This window comes from Lemur catta, chromosome 4 (genome assembly GCF_020740605.2).
Source record: "Lemur catta isolate mLemCat1 chromosome 4, mLemCat1.pri, whole genome shotgun sequence".
In the NCBI taxonomy this organism is placed as follows: domain Eukaryota; kingdom Metazoa; phylum Chordata; class Mammalia; order Primates; family Lemuridae; genus Lemur; species Lemur catta.
In genome coordinates, this window is record NC_059131.1 from 29826871 (window position 1) to 29846876 (window position 20006).

Sequence of the window (20006 nt, forward strand, 5' to 3'; positions counted from 1 at the left end):
AGTTTAGTTTTGTTTCTGAGTTTTCTAGGTGGTTCTAAGGTTTATCCAGAGCTAAAAACCACTGGCCTAAAATCAAGTATTTAAAACGTGGCAAAGACAAATGAAAAAGCTCTTTACATCTGGCACAATGCAGTTTTCATATTGGTGCTATTGATATTTAACAGAATGTAAAAATGGCTTCTTTTCTTGGAAATTTGAGAGAACTTACAAATGTTTTAGGGCCTTTTGAGTCTTTTAAGAAGCAGAAGTGTATATTATAATTCACCTGCCAAAGATACATAAGAAAATTATAAGATAGGATCAAGAAAGTCCAGTCTATTACCGTAGAGCCTCTATCTTGTTGAACATTCAATCCTCAGCATCTAGAGTAGGTTATGGTGCATGGTGGATGAATTAATCAGCACATATTGTCCCCCGTAAGGGATCTGGCATATGTGAAAAGAAGATGGATTTTGGTTATAGGGTAAAGTAAACTCTCTGGCCCCTGTCCAGGGCAAATTGTAACTTAATAGCAATCACCTCCTTGTAGCTGCAGTGCAGGCCCTGGTTAGCAACTGACATAGTCACCATATCAACACCCACAGTCCTGCCTGGCCACCTGCTCTGTGATGACAGACAGATTGTCTGTGACATTGCAAGAGGAGGAACCACACAGAGACAGCAATCTGACCAAGCCTCAGGCTTGAGTTTGTAAACCGACCCTTTGTCAGTATCTCAGGAATTACTTATAAGCCCTCATCTGGCCCAATTTGCAAACAAGTTAGAGAATCTCTTATTTCCTCTGTTAAGACTTTAAGTTCGCTGAGCATGTATTTTATGGGTATTAGCCTCCTGTTTTTATTTATTATTTTTCAAGAATCAAGGAACCAGTGAGTTTCCTGATTATGTTCAAAGTCGGTCATCAAGCAACTTTAGTAAAGGCAAAAAGCTGGGCAGTGTAGACAAAAAACACAGCTGAGAGTAGTCGTTAGTTCATTTTTTCATTCATTCCTTCACGTATTCATTTAACAAATATTTATGAAGATCTACTTAAGCACTGTCCCAGACACTGGAGAGAAAGCAAAAACATCAGCAGAAGTTCCTACTCTCCTAGGATTTACATTCCATTGGAAAAACAACAGGCAACAAGCAAAATAAGCAAATTAACAACTTGTAGGGTGCCACGTGGAGATAATGCTATGAAAGCAGTAAAGCAGAGAAAATGGAATAGGGACTTTTGGGAACAAGTACTAGTTTAGGTGGTCAGTTTTGCAGAGACTTGAATGAAGTTAAGATTTCCTGTTGATAATGCCATCCCTTTTCTGAGAGTCCCACACAGATTATATATATTATAGATATATTACAGATCATATATATATATATGTGTATATATCTCACAGTATTTTGTTTGGAAATTTGTTTCTGCCCTGCATTGAGGTTCTTTTAGGAATTCTCACCTCAAAGCTGTCAGACTTCATCAGGGCTAGCAGCAGAGGCATGGTCACATGACTTGTACCTCTGCATGCAGGAGCATATTCATGTTATATAAATCTAAGAGTTCCAAAAAGACAGACTGCCCCCAGGGGGTGCACATAAAATGACTGTGTTCTTCTAAGGCAGAGTTGCTACAAGACTTCTGAGTGCCCTTTTGATTTTATTTAAATTATAGCATCTTATTAATGCACTTCGATGGCAAACTTACATAAGTGAGCTCAGACCGGTGAACCTCTTGCCACAAAGTCAACAACACTGGTGAGGAGGAAGGGAGATCACGCACGTGCAACTTGATGGTTCCTGTGTTTCTTTCTATGAGTCGGTCACATCTCTTTTTTCTTTTTCCTGCATTCTTACCTGAAATTACACAATATACAATACACACACTACACTGACAACACCACACACACTCATACACACACACACTTACACAGATTCACACACTCACACAGACTCACACACTCATTCACATACATGATTCTTAACTATGGCCAAATACTTAATTATTGAAAAATTACCAATTGCAAATTTTCAAATACACATGGAAGTAATAACTGACCTCTTGTTTTGTTTAAATATTATTCAACCTTAATGTTTTTTTATTTGCATATACTCTCATATACTTAGACTCATAGACTAAAGCAGATTATGACCCATGCATTGTGTTTTTTTTGAAATGAATGATGTTAGATTTGAAGCCTAAAAAAGATACATGCATTATGTATCTTATAGATATTAAGAGAGATTAAAAATTTTTTTCTTCTTGTTTCTTTTGTTAAAAAAAAAACTTCAATTTAGAAATTGCTCAGGAAAAGTAGAGATTGGATGGAAAAGTATTCAACACAGCAAAGGGACTACCTAACTCATAATAGATGATCAATAAACATATGTTCAATAAATGATGCAAATTAATGGAACATGCTTTATTATAGGGTAATCGTTTAATACAAATTTTGCAGTAGATTTAATGGCTGAATTTTTAAATCATTCAGGCAGCAAATAGTGAGTGACTACTCCATTCAGAGCCATGGACTAAGTTCTGAGGTGATTAAAAAAATGAATCAGACACCGTCCATGACCTTTAGAAGTTTAGTCTCATAAGTAGAATTAGACTGTAAAGATTTTTGAAGAAGTGAGTGTTGTAGCCAGATACGCGCTTTATGAAGATAAATCTTGACAGCGTGTCTGAGATATGTTAAAGTGGTCATGACCAGGGATAAAGAGATTGGTGAGGAGATGATTAAAATCAGCTCAAGGTAGGCCCAAGTAACAGGACTCTAAACAACAACTGGGAAAGAAAAGGAAGAATATAGCTACTTTTCCTCTTTGGCTCAGTTCTTGGCAGAATCCCATTACCTCCCTGCCCAATAGTTTAAAAAATACTGAGTTTTAATTCTGAGGGGAATCATTGTGGATGGTTTCACCTGGGATATATATAATTTCTATAAAGCTGCTACTATTCTAGGAAAAACAATCCATTTTAAGACTGGTGTACAAAGTTGGGGATGGGGGTGGTAGTTTGCTCTAGCAGGCAGAGAGAGTATTTCATCACTGACATGATGAATGGTGATAATAAAAAGCAGACAGACCCTCAGTTGGTTTTATTATTGTGTCTAAATTCTCTCCTGACAATGTACCCCCTTATTCTTTGCACTGTAGATTTACTGCTCCCACTGCCTATCTCCCTTGGTGTGCTGCTGTCTTTTAAACAGATTATAGTAATCTGACACTATCTGGTCTCCTTTCTATGACATAGACCTGACTTACAACTAGGGAGCAGGTGAAAAGATCTCCACCCCACCCCATGTACCCACCAGACATTTAAATCTACTTTGCAGGAAAGCCAAACAGAGCCAAGTTTGATGAAGTATGGACTTTATATAGAGCCCCTCACTTCCCCTAACTGTGTGTGACTTAACAATTATTTTAGAAATATACAAAATCAGTTAAAGAAATCTGAACATACTTGGAACATTTAATCAAATCTCTTTATTAATCATATATGTTCAGGAGAATATTTTTCTATTAGAAGCAGTCTTATTTGTTGGATAACAGGTCCAAAGATACAATAAATTGTTTGGATTTTTCATGTGTATTTTTGACATCTCTTCTGACACACCCTTCATCTGACAAAAACTAAAAACCTATACATTCATCACTATGAAAAATCTAGTGTTAACACTACTTGAAATTATTAGTATATTTTTAAATTGAAAGAGTATGCTAGATTTTTAGATGTTTATCCTCTTGTTTTAAGGTAAAATGTTATTTTTCTCTAAATAAATTTAATGCATTTAATTATTAATCAATTAAAATTAAATAAGTTTAAGTAAACTTATTTAAATAAATAAAATTTTATTTTATTTATATAACAATCTTAATGTTAGAAAAACACCTAATAAATTTCCTGACAATTTGGAAACTTTTTTCCTGTGAGAGGCAGTGTTTCATGTTAGAAAAGATCAGAGCAGAGATGAGCCTGAATTTTGTGGGAATGGACACGTGCTAGCTATATAAACACAGATAAAACATTCATTCACTCACTTGCTTAGCAAGGCACTGTGTTAGACATAAGAGAATCATCAATGAACAAATGGGTCTTTCATCTGGGGAAGGAAACAGAAATTAACCAACTTACACAATTCATTATTTTATTAATATTGTGGTAAGTGGCAACAAGGAGACACAGAGCTGGCTTTGACATTTTCTAACAGAGGGAGCTGACCTTTTTAAAAAGATAACTAGGAACCGGCTAGGAGAAGAGGGGAGTGAGCTCAGTATAGTCCTGGACAGAAGAAGCTTCAGATGCAAAGGCCCGGAGGTGAGAAGGCACAGCTGAGGAACTGAAAGAAGGTCAGAGGGTATAAAGTACAGCAAGTGAGAGAGAGAGAGCTGTGAGCAAGGGCTGTAAGGTAAGCAGAGGCCAGGTAGAACCTGTAGAGCTTGCTCTTTTGGTGTTTTTCTTAAGATCGTGATAGCTTACCTGCTTCATTCTAAGGACTTGTCTTAGTTTCATGATAGAATAATTAGCCTCACAATAACTAAACTCTTCTGCCCTTTTTGCACTTCCTGGTTCACAAATGATCGAGCAGAATTTCTTCTAAGTTTAGTATTAAGGGGAGACTTGACAACTGTAAAATTAAAAACAAATTAAGTCTTATTTTCTAGCCATAATTTTACTTCCACTGCTGTGCCTTGTCAGGGGTCTCCTGTGTGATTATCAATAATCACTAATCACCACAATGACCAAAATTTTCCACCGATTGCTTTTCAGATTATTTGGTGGAGTCTTGTTCTTTTGCCACCCATATCCCCTCCTAACATGCTCTTCTAGATTACTCTCTTAGACTTACAAATAAGGGAGGATCATTAAAGAAAATATATTGGTAGCCAGTGTGAACTAAAACAGCACTGGCTCAATCCTGGAATGGGGGCAACTCATTTCATAACTTTAAAAGATTCCTACATTTCTACCTGTTTATTGCAAGTTAAGATTTCGCCATTGTGGCATAAAAACAAAACAGTGATTAGACCCAGCCTACCCACTCTGTTAGGAGCTGTGGAGGAGAAGACCCACTGGTTCCTCCTCTTTGAGGTAAAGGGAGGAGGCTCCAAAAGAACTGCTTTAAAGATTATAAGAAGAAATTGACATTGGATTTCCCGGTTTTAGCTTCCAGCTTACTTCTGCATCATATACCACAGTACTTGGTGAAATACGCTGGGGAATAATGGGATGGGGTGAGGCTTGTTATTGGAGAGGTATTTAAATTGGTCTGAGAAGTGGGGTTGTATTGGGAAGATGAGATTAGAACTTCAGACCTGCCAAGGACTCCACCATAGGACAGGAGATGAATTGTGTGTGACGCCAACAGTTGGGAGGGGCTCAACCTATAACGATAGTCCAGTCGCATGTAAGCTCTCCCAATGCCTGGAGGAAATGCTGAGAAAAGAGTCTCTCCCAGTGGGGACAGTTGAGTACTCTATCCAACCACACTGAGCATATAATAAATGAGATCCATCAGCAGCAGGAACCAGCATGAGGGAGCTGCAATCTTGTCACAAGAGGTGTTCTCTCCCCCTCTCTGTCAGAACATTATAGGAGAGTAGAGGGAAAAGGTGGGTGAGAAGTTAGACAATTTCCCTTTCTTCTCTAAGTCTCTACAGCAAAGTTTCTCACCTGGGAGAGGAGGCAATTTCAAAATTCATGGGGTGTTTTGTAGTTGTTAAAATAATATGAAAGTTGCTATGGGCATTTGTTGGGCTAGAGCCAAGGATGCAACATGTCTTGCACTGTGTGGAACAGTCTCATATGACAAATAATTCCCCTTCATTCCATATTATTTTCATGTGTTCTAGAGGGCATTCATGTAGGTGAAAAACCTATTACTTGAGCCTATAGCCTTACTTTGGTTTTTATATAAAAACCAAGTATTTTTTGCATGTTTTCATTTATACTGATTTTTCCAGGAGTATAACTACTGTGCCTATTAAAGAAAAATTGTACTTTGTTTTATTTGTAATTTAACAAAAGTTGTTTACCATTTTGGAAAATCACTTTACTGATGGCAGTATTGCCTGTTAGCACTTATAACCATTACTCTCAGGGTAGTTCTACATAATGGGGCAAGCATCTGACCACTACTTCTTCTAGTGTCATGATGGCTGAATGTTTATACATTGTGCAACATATTCCTTTATTATAAAATATTGCCATTTATTCCTCTTTTATATTATAGTGAGAATGGTGTATAGAACTTTAAATATGTATTAATATATGTCTGCATGGAATAGGTTATATTATTAATTTTATTTCATAATAGTGTGTTATATAAATATGTATATAGCACATATATATAAAAGGGATGCTATAGTCTGAATATGTCTCCCAAATCTCATGTGTTGGAAATTTAAACTCCAATGCAACAGCGTTGGGAGGTGGGGCCAAATGGGAGGTATTTAGGTCATGAGGACTCCATCCTCGTGAATGGATTAGTGCTGCTATAAAAAGGGCTTAAGAGAGGGAGTTCACTCTCTTCTGACTTTCTGCCATGCGAGGACACAGCATTTGTTCTCTATTGCCATTCTACTTTCCACTATGTGAGGACGAAGCAAGAAGACCCTCATCCTATGCTAGCACCTTGATTGTGGAGTTCACAGCCTTTAGAACTGTGAGAAAACAAATGTCTGTTGCTTGCAAATCACCCAATGTCAGGTATTTTGTCACAGCAGCACAAAATGGACTAAGAAAAGGGGGAAACTGAGTCTGAAGGAATTGATAACCTCTTCAAGTTTTGAACTCTCCAAGTGTTATAAGTGTAGTCTGTAAAGGGAGGGGTTGGGAGAGAAATTTAAATCAATTATGAGATTGATATTTTTTTTTCTTTTTTTTTTTATTTCAGCTCATCATGGGGGTACATAAGTTCAGGTTATATACAACGTCCATGTCCTGCCCACCCCCCGAGTCAGAGCCTCAAGTGTGTCCATTCACCAGACAGTTCGCCTGGCACTCACCATGTAGTCATACCTCCATCCCCTCCCCCCACCCCCCACCTCCCCGATTCTGCACCCTCAAGCATGACCATTCCCCAGATGGTGCGCAACGCACTCATCATGTAGGCATACACCCAACCCCTCCCCCTACCCCCCATCTCAATCTGATATCTAATTGGTACCCTTCCCAGATGTGCATTTAGGTGATGGTCAGGGAAACCAATTTTCTGGTGAGTACATGTGATGCTTGTTTATCCATTCTTTGGATACATCACTTAATATAATGGGTTCCAGCTTTCTCCAGGAGAACCAAAGAGATGTCATATCACCGTTATTTCTTATAGCTGAGTAATACTCCATGGTATACATATCTGAGATTGATATTTAATAATAAATAAATAGGAATTAGTCGATTACTAGAATGGGCCTCTTTCAACAACTAAAAGTTACTAAAAATTTTTCTGGGCTGATATGCCCTTCAGGGAGCTATGGCAGGAAACGAGCTTCACCGGAAGCTACCACTGGAAAATGACTTGGGGTCCTCTGCAGCTTTGACATCCAATAGGATGGTCAGCTACCTGCCATACATCTGAAGAGTGGAAAGAATATGTAGCTGAAGTTCTGCTACTAAGTTGCTGGTAAACCCACAACTGCTCTGAGCTTTGCTTCCCTCGCAAATTGAGGATCCTAATCTGCTTCTTTCAGTATTATTGTGAGAATCTTGTAGTGCAGTAAGTATAAAGTGCTCTGTAATGACAGGAACTGTGATTCTGTACCTTCTTATATTCCACAGTACCCAGGCCCATGCTGTGTATAAAATGATGCCCAACAATTCATGTTGGCTAGTTAAATGTGTCCTCTTTTTTTCCCTATAAGGAACATACGTGCTAGAAATCATGACTTGTATTCTATATTTCAATGGATGCTGCTTAATTTTTTCATTCACATGAAAAACTACATGTGATTACTTGATATCATTAACTCATTTTAAATGGCCAAGAAAGCACTAAAATAATGGTGCCTGGATATTGAGATGAGTAAATCATGTATCTTACAGGAACTGATGATCTAAAAACAAAATGTGCAGAGAAAGGAAGAGAAGCCACATAAGAGCTTTAGAAGATGGATTAATTTGAGAGTGAAATCCCACCTGATGCACACCAGGGGGACAGCTAATTAAAGCCTCTGCGGAAAGGACAGGAGTGGATCCCTAAGGCTGGCTGTAGGCTAACCTAGGTAGAGCACAGTGCTCATCATGCCTCTTAGTGGATGTGTCTGACTCCCAAGAGGGTTGTTCAACTTCAATTTTTACCTGTCCATAGACTCCACTTTTAACCCCAAGCCATCTATCTTGAAAATGTCATCCTTTTGCATAGAGCTGAGAGCATGTTAGGGCACCAATGCACACTCAATTGCGTTACTAAAGGAACCACTCTCAGTGAAAGGATTTGTCCTATAGAGGACTACCCTATAGAGCTGCTTCTGATGCGAGTAAGGGGGATGCTGGCACTATTAACTGCTATTCAGTACCGATGGAGAGAGGACAGAAAGTCAAAACTGTTTTATTCACTTCTCTAAATTATCTTCCTCTCAATTAAAAGCACTGGTGGCCACTATTGTCTCCTTTTATGTTTCTTCTGCAGAATAATGATTCGCTGCCCTTTTGCTCCTTTTAGAGACAATTTCTTCCTTAATTAAAGGTCATGTAATGTGCCTTTCCCTATGACATTCACATAAATGACTTCATACTGTCCGTCCTGTTCTTCCCTTCAGAATGCTGTCCACTTAATTCAATCTTGATTAATTCCCTCTTTTCCCAAAGAAAACGTGGTGGTTTTCTGTGCCACTTTTGAATTCACTATTATATTCACCATCTTTATCTATTACATTCAGGATATTGAATTTTATGATTATCACTTTGGCAATCTTCACAAAGTGATTTTTGATAACAGAATTGGAATAAAGAACTTTTCCATATGTGACTATAAGTAAGACTGTGCATAAATAAACCAAATTTAGTGAGTTAATTATGGAAATAACTATAAGCAAATCACTTCAGCTTCCTAGATCTCAGTTAGATTATCTGTAAAGTGGGAATGTTGAACTAATTTTCCTTTCTTTCACCCACTGAAACATTGAGACATCATGATAGAATGTCTCAGGTTTATTCTTTTGGTTTCAAAGCTTTGATTGATTCTACATTGTACATTTTAAGCGAGAGGGTATGGAAATAGTAGCAGTCCCCTCCATCACCAGGAATTATTTTATCATTTATAAAGTATAGTCATTCATTTTCTCTAGAAAGATAACTTTGAGATATTGCTAACTTTAGCATTAGCATTTACTTATTTAAAAATAAGTGGTGTTTAGTGGTTTACTAATGTATGCTCTACATATTACAATGATTGGCTTTGACAGAAATATGCTCTTTTCTATCCATTTAAACAGTTTGTTCTAATCAACAGTGACTCCATTTTGATTATGAAGACTTTTCATGTCTTCCTAAAAGATCTTAGCACTGCTCATTAAGTTTAAGTAAGCATCTTTTGAAACAGAAATAATTTTTAGATTATTATACTTTTCTATTTTTAATTTCTTCTTAATTAAAAGTAGATTTTTCTTTCAGTGTTTTGTGTATTCCCAGTGTGCGTAAATCTTAATTATAATATATAGTAATGTATTTTTAAATATTTTTTTCCTCTTTTAATAATAGTAAATTTCAAACATACACAGAGGGAATAGTGGAACAAATCCTTTATACTCATCTGCAGCTTCACAGTTGTCTACTGACAGTCAATTTTGTTACATCTAGGTTTCCCCTATCCTTCCTATCCCTTCCTCCCCTATCCCCTGATTTTTAAATCCAGTTCCAGATATAATATTATTTCATCAGTAAATAGATCAACGTATACTTTTAAAAGAAGACTATATTTCATAACTGTGACAATATTGTCACACTTAAAAAATTAACAGTGATTCCTTAATCTCATCAAAGATCCCTGATTGCCTCACTAACAATATGTCTGCAGTGAGAGAAAAATGATCAAATGATTAAATATGTTTGAAATGCCTTTTCATACATACACATCAATGTTTATAAATTCCCCATGTCATTTTTTCTTGCAATTCACTGTCTGAAGAAATCATTTATTTTTGTTCCATCAAGTTTCACACATTCTAGAATTTGCTGATTTCATTTATCTGTTATTTTTAAATAAATTTCTCTGTCCCCTGTCTTTCCTATAAACTTGGATGCTTATCTGTCTTGATTGTATCATTGTGTTGCATATATATCTTGTATTTTGTCATATCAAGAAGAAAATAATGTCTGGTTGAATTGTCAGTGTGTTCAGGTACTGTCAGCTTGATTCATTTATTGTAAAGTTCCTCATCTAATGTGTCAGGCAGCCATTGATAATTATTGCTTAGATTATTTATGTCATTGGAGATTTCAAATCTTTATGTATCATTCTAAATATTACTAAATATTTAGTAGTATTCTAAATATTTAGTAAATGTTAGTAATATTCTAAAACCATACTTTATCATTTGTTAGTTAGAACGTTTAAAAGAACTTCCCTTCATAAGCTATTTGATTGCCCTGACATTCAGTTTGAACATTTTTTTAATACATTCACTAAATCCTACTTGTGCACACTCCCTATTTTCTCTTTTTGGAATTAATCCAGAATTTTATGTATCTTTCCCCTTTAGAAAACAGCATTAAAAATCAACGTCTTTCAAGTAAAGCTTCACACTTTAGAGAGACTTCAAAATTTCCCATTGTGTTTAAATAAAAACAGTTGGAGGACAATCTGGCAAAATTTATAAAATTTTTAATGTGCATAATCTTAAGAGTAATTCTACTTCAATTAACTTATCCTAAGAAAATAACTTAAAAGTATGCACAAATATAAAGTCCCAGAAGTTAAAAACAACATTGTTTATAATAGCAAACAATTATGTCTAACAATAGGCTATCTAACACATCGTAATAACCATGAGAAGTCATTAAAAATGGGATTGTAGATCTATGTTGACATGAACAGAATGATGTAGTGAGCAATATAGAGCTATACTGGCATAAACATATATCGTGTTAAAAGCAAGTTACAAAACATTATAATTGGATACTATATTTGTAAAAAGAATAATTTTATATCCATAGATATAGATATATGCGTAGGAAAAAATTCTGAAAGACTGTTCTTTCAAATGTTATGTGTCTATCAACTTCTGGATGGCGGCATTAGAGTAATTTTCTCCTACTTTATTTACTATCATTAATACATAAACTTTTTCATAATTAACAATAAAACTAAAATGGAAATTTACTTATTTTTATGATTAAAGAAATGCTTTCAATCAACAATAAAAACACTTCTTTAATTAGAAAAAACCCAATACATTAATTGTCAATTTGGAAAGAAGATAGATCCCTGTCATTTAAGTCTAACACTTACCACCATTTCTTCCTCCTTTAAATCACATGGTGCAGATTACAGAGAAGTGGTTTTGCTACTACTATGGGTTCTACAACTCAATTTTTTAAATGTTATATGAAGACTTGCTGCTACTTATCACCTGTAAAATTGCTGATTTTATACTCTGGTGGCGCTGGAGGCTTTACACTGAAGGCTTAGTTTCTCAAACAGAAACCTCTGCCACTGCTAATGTTCTGTGGTGCATGGAGACTCTATACCTATTATGTCCTTTGATCCTTAAAACGAAGTTCTGACATAAGTTTTGATAACTTATTTTACAGGAGAGAGAAAAGCCCATGTTCACTCACATCCTAAGCCCCAAGCAGGGACTTGACTCAGGATTTTTCACTCCAATGTCCATTCTTGGCACTGCATTCCCACATTAGTTGCATTCAGTTCTTTTCTACCTTGAAAGTCCTACCTGACAAGCCTTCACCACACAGAAAATATCTTACTTAATTCTCTGTCACCACATTTCTGTTGGAATACATTACCTTATCCATCAATGTCTAAACTCTCTCGCCATTAGCACAATTTTAGCCCCTGTGAAATAGGGGCATACTACCTCTCCCCCACCCTATGTATTGAGACGGTAATAAATTGTAAGCTAGGCACACTGAATTGCTTTTGCTGTCTAAAAATAATGTTTCTCCATCAGTCATATAGAGGAAGCGCACCCTTCATTAGAATAAGAAGTTACTGACCTCAGGCATCTGTCTGCAAATACCCTATTCATATACCTCAAGGCAATAAATTTGGCAAGAAATCTAAAATGATTACTGCAATTGCCATAAATTGAAACAATTAAAAAAATTACAAATAGAAAAATATTAGATAACTTTGGCAAGATAGGGCAAGGTCTATTTTTTAATATAAAATTTTAAGGCAAAATTTCAATACACATATTTCTGTATCATGCTGGCAAATCTTAAACAAATAAGAAATTTAAAATAGGTTCGTCCAGCTACAATGATCATCTAATAGATGCAAAGGCAGAGTATCAAACATTTGAGGAAAGAGAGCTCTCCCTGCTTGGGAAAGGATGAGACTGTGATTGACTGTGAACAAACTTGACCTATGTTTGAACCAGGGAATTGTAAATACAGGGGATGGAAGTGGAGGAACTCAAGTGGCTTGGAAGACCAGTGTTGTGAAAGGTGACCTTCAGACTTTCATATGACAAGGAAGTGTCTACTGGGCATGACAACCCTGCAGTAAACTTATGCATGTTGTGGAATAAAGAGAATAAGAACTTGAATTGGAAGATGGAGATTCAAGCCTGAAAACTTCCATCACTCAAATTACTCCTTTAATCTCTGTGAGCTTCATAAAATCACTCCTTCTAAAAAATGGAAATGAAGCATTCCATCCTTGCCCGAAAATAATATGTCACATGAAGGCAAAGATTTTAAATGTTTTGTTCTTTGCTATATTTCAAGTTCCTAGGAGAGTGTCTGGCCCATAATATTTGTTGAACGAATGAGATCTGTCTAGATAGAGCATTTTATTTCAATCAAAGACAGTTGAAGAACAGTAAGTTTGTTTATCACAGTATTAATACGATGGGTAAAGGATAGAATTAAATGAATTTATGATTTTTTTCTGAGAGAAATATATAGATTTTTACACATTCAATGGTTGGGAACTCATTACCTCAAGTAAGATGGTTAGGCAACTCTGTTTCAAAGTTTACTGTTAAGTTGGACCAAATTCTACCACTCTGAAAAATACATTTAGTGATCCTAATTTTAATATAAATTGATATTCAACATAGACATAAACTGATCTAAGATTGAAAACTTCCCAAAAATGTAACATCCACAAGTCAAGTCATAGTCATAGTGCAAATATAAAAATAATTTACATGATCTAGGACATTCCATTTAAGATTATTCGTGCTGCTGTCCTCTCCAAAGTGCAAACTAAAACTGTCTGTCTCAATAGACTATCTTCCTACGAGGCTGGTTTTCATTGACTTTCATGATGCTGTCCCGAAAATTGTCCTCTAGTAATATGCTTTCAAATATATGACATCTTGGCTTCAGAAACAATCCTATCAGGAGATGATATGCGTAAGAATTAACAGATTGCCTTTTCTATAAATACTAATCTTCATAACATACAGTCTTTATTTTCTTCCTTAGGACATGATGTATGTAGCCTTATCACATGGTCACTGGTTGGAGTACCAGAAGGAAAATCTACTCTTGGAAGAAAACATAAATGATTTTTCAGAAAAGGAAACTGCCTCAATGGTAAGATTAAATTTACCATTCAATTTCTAATTCTTTTGACATCTTAAAACTTCCTAAAGTTTTAATGTCAGTGCTGCCTTTTTCTTCCAGAGTTCCTGCTGGTATTTTAGTACTATTCTCAGTAATCATTATAATGGTAGCTAACATTATGAAATTGACTATAACAGAAGCTAACATTTATTAAATGTGCCCCGCACCATTCTGAATATTTTACAAGTATGAAGTTATTTGCTCTTTTTACCAGCCCTTTGATTTAGATACTAATATTATCCATATTTTTTAGTTAAAGAAACTGAAGCACAGAAGTATTGAATAAATCCAAGCAGTTTGGTTTGAGAGCCTGTGCTCATGGCCACAATGCTAGACCATGAAACTTTCCACTGGTCTCCATAGATTCATGTTTCCAAGTCTTTATTTAACTGCATGTGAAAATAAATTGGAACAATCATCTGAGTTTATATTAAAAATCTTTGTAGAAAGAGGAAGACATAATAAATGCAAAAATAAATCATGATTTTTCTTGGAGATCTGGAAATATAGTTAACTAAAGTGATCAAGGTTACTATGTCTTCATTGTCTTAAATTTAATTTATAAAATATTTATTTAGAAATCTATTTGTTGATAGCTTAATGTCTTAGAGCAGCAGTTCTCAAACACTGTGGAACCCTTTCTGCTCTTAAAAATCATTGAGGACTCAAAAGAACTTTTGCATATGTAATAGCTATATGTATTTATTGTATTAAAAATTAAAATTGAGAATTTATTGAATAGTTATTAAAATATAATATACCCATTATATGTTAACATAAATGATTTTTATATAAATAACTCTATTTGCCAAAAAAAAAAACCTTTTTAGTGAGAAGAGTAGTCTTGATTTCTACCAGAAATCTGAATAAAGTGAAGAAGAGGTCCATTCGGGGGCAAGAACAGTCTGGGCAGAATCATGGAAAACGCTAAATTCATGAGGTCAGAAGAAACTTGATATATTTCCATTAGAGGAAATAGCAGGAGGAAGTGTGGCCGGCACCAAATAAATGGTAGAGCTTAAGAAATGAAGTAGGAGGGTGAAATAGTTCAGGGAAAAATCATCATACAGGGCCTTAAAGACTATGAGAGGTTGTTAAAATTTATTACAGGAGTGCATGAGAAGCTACTGGCAGGTCTTCAGTAGGCGAGGGATGTGTTCAAAGAGGCTCACTCTGAGTACACTGTGGAGAATCTGCCTCGGGGCCAGATGGAAGTAGGGAGACCAGTAGAAAGAGAGGTGCCAGTGGGTGGCTGTCCATGGCATGTTAGCAGTGGGGGAGGAGTGGTCCAGTTTGTGATCTATCTGGATGGTAGAGACAATAGGATTAGCTGATGGATCAAAAGTGGGGTATATGAGAAAGAAAGCAAAGGAGAGTTTGCTAGATTTTTCTTCTGAACACTTGTGTGGATGTAGTTGTAGGAATGCTTCTTTTCATTCATTTGTAAATCCAGTCATTCAGTCAACCAACATTTATTGCAATCCCACTAGCCAGGTCTTTGGAGAGAGGCAGAGGCGATTAAACAGAATCTTTGCCTTTCAGGAGTTTCCAGCTTAGCGTTGGAGAAGGTAGTGGAAAGGCAAGTAGATGAAGAATAGTGGTATGGTTTGGGTGTTATGGGAGAAAAGAGAAGGGAAATGAGTAGGATCAAGTCGAGACTGAGTAGGATTTCTAGATAATTTGATGGCAATCTGAGTCTTAAAGGACCACTAGAGGTGTTTCAGGAAGATATCCCAGAAAGAGGCAGGAACATGCACAATCACGGTGGCATGAGAGATCAGGTTGCTTCCTGGAATGTACAAGAAGTTTTGAGTGCTTAGTATGCATATGGAAAAGTGGTGAGAAATAACACTGGAGAAATAAGGGGCTCTATATGCCATCCCAACACAAATTTGGGATTTTAATTGAGGAGTTGAAACACACAAAGAAAATGTTCAAAAGAATTTAGACTGTCACTAATTTTATGTGACAATTTAGGTAGCTGGAGCTTTGGTTCTTAGACCCTTATCATGAATTCTGGGGTTTGAACATAAAACCTAATTCTTAGAGAGATTTTCATTTACACACAATTTGTCCTCTAGCAGGGTCACTGTAGCAGCTACTAAAACTACTTTCAGAAAATGGATAAGGAATGGAACCTCTTTACCATCCCTAGATGTAATGATTCAATCATTCCTTTAACAAAGTTTATTGACCACCTCCTATGTAAAAAGACTTGAATGTCTTTTCCAAACCCATGTATGAATACCTCCAAAATGTGTGGAGCACACTTGGAAGCTGGCACCAATATTAACTTTTGTCCTGGTAGTATGACTGTATTAAGAAAAGGACATATCTTATTCTGGGAATTGTACATTTTTTTTCTCTCTAGGAATGTTAATTGGGATAAAGGACATATAATGTTCTCTTGATTTCTGAGTATCTAGGAATAGTGATCACCCACTTCAGACTTTCTACTACATTCACCCTTCAATAATTTGTCTTATTCACTCCTTTATTTATAGAATCAACTCATGCCTACTGCCTATTTTTGAAGGGTGAACAAATCAGTAAATCAACAAATAAAAATTATCAGACTATTTTATCTGATTTTTTGGTATGGAAAATACAGTGATGATTATTCTATCAGTGCATTTTTCCTATAGCAAACATAGCATCGGCCACGACAACGTCAAGCATTAGTTGCAGAGTTTAATGCTCAAAAACATTTAATACTATTCTCTGAAAACAGGAACAGAGGGCCCAGTAAATAATGAATTTCTTTGGCAACATGAGCTTTTTAAGTTTATTTTTAGTATGATGAATTACTGGGGTGTCTGAGGGAAACATTTCTATTCTCTTAAAAGAGAGACAGCCTTGTGATGTAGTCACATTTTGAGAGCTGAGGTTTTGCAGTTTCCTATTCCTAGAACCCTCTGAATACATGTGAGTAAATCAATTCCATCCTCTCTGCTTCTGGTTGTTTATCTATAAAATGATCCACCTGCTTCTTCCCTCAGTCCCTCCCTATTCTTTGTCCTACATTGTTAAAAAGAAGATAATTTCTTATCACTTAATGTTTTAGAAATGGTCCCTCAACTTCTCAGGCACCACCAAAATGCAAAAGACTCTGAAACTTTGGCTGAAGGAAGAATAGGGGTCCGTTGGCATGGAAAGTTTTCTTTCCTCTGACTGAAGATGAACTTCACTGAAGTCTTCTCTGCTCTGTACGCTACAACCACATGAGTAATTTGCCCTTGAGTTGAACTGCTGAAGTTCAAGAAAGATGAGCGTGTGTGTGTGTGTGTGTGTGTGTGTGTGTGTGTGTGTGTGTGTATGTGTATTTGGCCAACGTGGGGGAATGGATGCAAAGATACTGGTTAATAATGTTTCCAACAGCCCAGAAAATGCTCAGCCAATGTCCATTTCTGAGTTTGCATAGTTTGTTTGATATGGCATAGTTTCCAGAAGAGCTGTGACTCAGTACTTTTTAGGAGCTATCTGTACTGCAGCTCAGGAAAAGACCAGATGACCACAATGTATGAAGAGCTTCTCAGAAAAAGGTGCTGTATAAACACATGACATTTTTATTATTCTAGTCTGTCTTCTTTGGCCACAGGTTTTGGCATCAAACTATAAAAATTCAGTAATACTGTTTCTGGAGAGCTGTTTTACCTTCTCTCTCTCTTTTTTTTCCTCTGTTCACTAATTTCTTTATTCTGTTTTTAAATACTTAGCTATGCCTTGGCTGGGAATGATATATGCCTTTTTTTCTCCAAGTTTTCCTAAGCAATCTCTACACACATACTGACACACCTACACACAATCTACCACCATTTTTCTGAAAAACAAAACAAGTTTACCTGTTTAAGGCAGGTCTCCCTGTCATGGTGAAGACAACTGTTATCAAGCCATTATTAGCACAGTGCTGGGATAAGCCATGTATCTTTTGTGCCCTTTTGTGCATATTGCTAAAGCGACTAAACTCAGTATGACCTTTACAGATCTAAAGTTCCCAATAAATTGCAATACAAAATCATCTTTCTATCTACAAATCCAAACATTAAAAAAGAAAAAAAAACTATTTAAAGTAACATGAGTTAGCTAATCGAATGTGCTGTCCATTTAAAAGTCTATGGTTTTCTTTGAGTGGTAAATGCTCAGGTGGTTTTTTATCACTGAGATTTTTTATTAAAAACATTTCTATAAATATAGAGTGTACTTCTCTGTCCCTTCTGAAAAATCAGTCTCTGATGAGTTCCAAAGGATCTTAGAAATAGCAAGTTTTCATTATGATTCTTATGCTTTGATAGACTATCTGAAGGAAATTTACATCACTTTCCCTGGACATTGCATTATATTGATTTAAAACCTCAAGAACACTTACAAACGTCACCAATTCTGACCACTACTTTAGAATGTGCAAACAGTTAGCCATGTGGCTGTTGTTGGAAACAACAGTTAAAATATTATTTTTGACTGAATTTTGGGATCCATTTTGGTAGAAATTCAATTCTAAATCAGTATCTTTTTTAAACCATTGTTTAAGAGCTTTCAGAATTTGTATCTTTTTGTATGCAACTTTAACTTTCGAATTTAAAATTACTGTCTTTGTCTAATTATTGTATGTTTTTAGCATACAGTGATAATGAATTAATTGTTCCACTAGAACAAGAACCCCATATACTTGATAAGTTTATTCTTTTGATCATAAATGTTCTCAGTCTTAGGGAAATAATAAACTTTCTTTACACTCATAGCAGTTTTTATCTTGGTCACTTGGCTGGATACCACTTTCTCTTTCAAGTCTCATTTGGAGATAACAGGTGATAAATGTTTTGTACACTCTACAGATGAGGAAACACAGAAATTTCTCATCTTGATTAGAAAGAGAAAATATTCCAGGGGCAGTAAGTAAGCTTTTCATGTTTCTATCTCTTATAATACTGGTTTTATTTTACCTGGGAAAAATAACTACTAAAATATTAAAAATGAATGTTTCCATCTCAGCTTTGATCAAGAGGTGCTTTGACATTCTAATACTTCTGGATTTGTGGAAAACATTTAAGAAATCATTAATATTGGGAGAAAAATATAAGCCTATTTAACATCCTTGCACTGTTTTTCTCTTCACAGTGATCCATTTAGTAGCTGTGCAATTACTTACTACCCTCAGGTCCCATTCCACGGGCCAGTAATTAATGTCCCAGGGCAATTTCTTCCTGACGCCACAATCTGTTGATACAGCTATGAAAACTGACTGAGGACCCATGATAAGGTTGCTACAGTGATTTGATTTTACTGCAGGATGGGAGCAATGCTGGACAAAGAAAGACTATGAGATAAAAACTGCATATTTTTATTTTGAGTTTTTTTCAAATTAGATTCTGATTTTCTCTAGTGCCAATAGAGAGGTCACAAACATGTAATCTTTAGAACTAAATCAAAAAACCTCATGAAACACTTAAAGAGGAAGCCAAAAGTTACTCTTCCCCAAATGCCTTCCACCTTGTGTAGACACAGTGAGAAGGCACTGTCTACATACAGCAAGACAGAAAGCAAATTCTCACTAGACACAGAATCTACTGGCACTTTGATCTTGGACTTCCAACCTTTAGAACCCTGAGAAAGACATTTCTGTTGTTTATAAGTTGCCCAGTTTATGTTACTTTTATTATAGCAGCCTGAATGGACTAAGACACTGCCCTAACCTTTGCTTAGATTAAGGAGGTTGAATGTATCAGTTGAATCCTGATCAAAGTCTTGTTGGAGTGGAAGAGGCTCAATAATAGAATTTTTATTTTTTTTAATTAATTTATTTTTAAGCATGAAAACGAGGTTTATTGAGGAAGAGAAAGACAGGTTTATACAGCAAGAGCAAGATAGGTTTGCCACAGATGATGGATAGGCCCCCTGTTGTAACAAGAGGCACAGGAATATAATTTTTAAAGTTGTTTTGGATGTGTTGACCCCTCTAAAAACACCTGTTTTCCCAGTCCACATTTAGGCAGGAATGAATGATCTCACTGATATGCTACAAGCTGAAGACTAAGATGTTGTGAAGACTAATTCTGAGTCCCTGCAGCATCAGAGACCAGCAGCCACTGATTTATAAACACCACCCAACATACTCTTCTAAGAGATTTGTAGTGTCCATAACTGGACTGATGTTTAAACACAAATGCCTGAAAATACAAAAGATTGCAACCACAATCTTTTAATTATAGTGATTTCCTTTAATGTGAGAGAAGGAAAGAGGAGCACATTCTTTGCCCTTAGATACAACTGTATAGCA

General features: G+C 35.9%; 1 protein-coding gene across 9 annotated transcripts in view; it reads right to left on the reverse strand.

The window, feature by feature from the left end:
- SLC8A1 (solute carrier family 8 member A1) overlaps positions 1-20006 on the reverse strand; it is a 367481-nt gene that overhangs the window by 321313 nt on the left and 26162 nt on the right. For 6 of the 9 annotated variants that reach the window (XM_045549465.1, XM_045549464.1, XM_045549469.1 and 3 more), the window contains exon 1: positions 1682-1826. The exons of the other annotated variants lie outside the window; for them this stretch is intronic. The gene's annotated coding sequence lies outside the window, so the exon portion shown is untranslated. Of the gene's footprint in view, positions 1-1681; positions 1827-20006 lie in introns of those variants that run through there. 9 annotated transcript variants of the gene reach the window in all.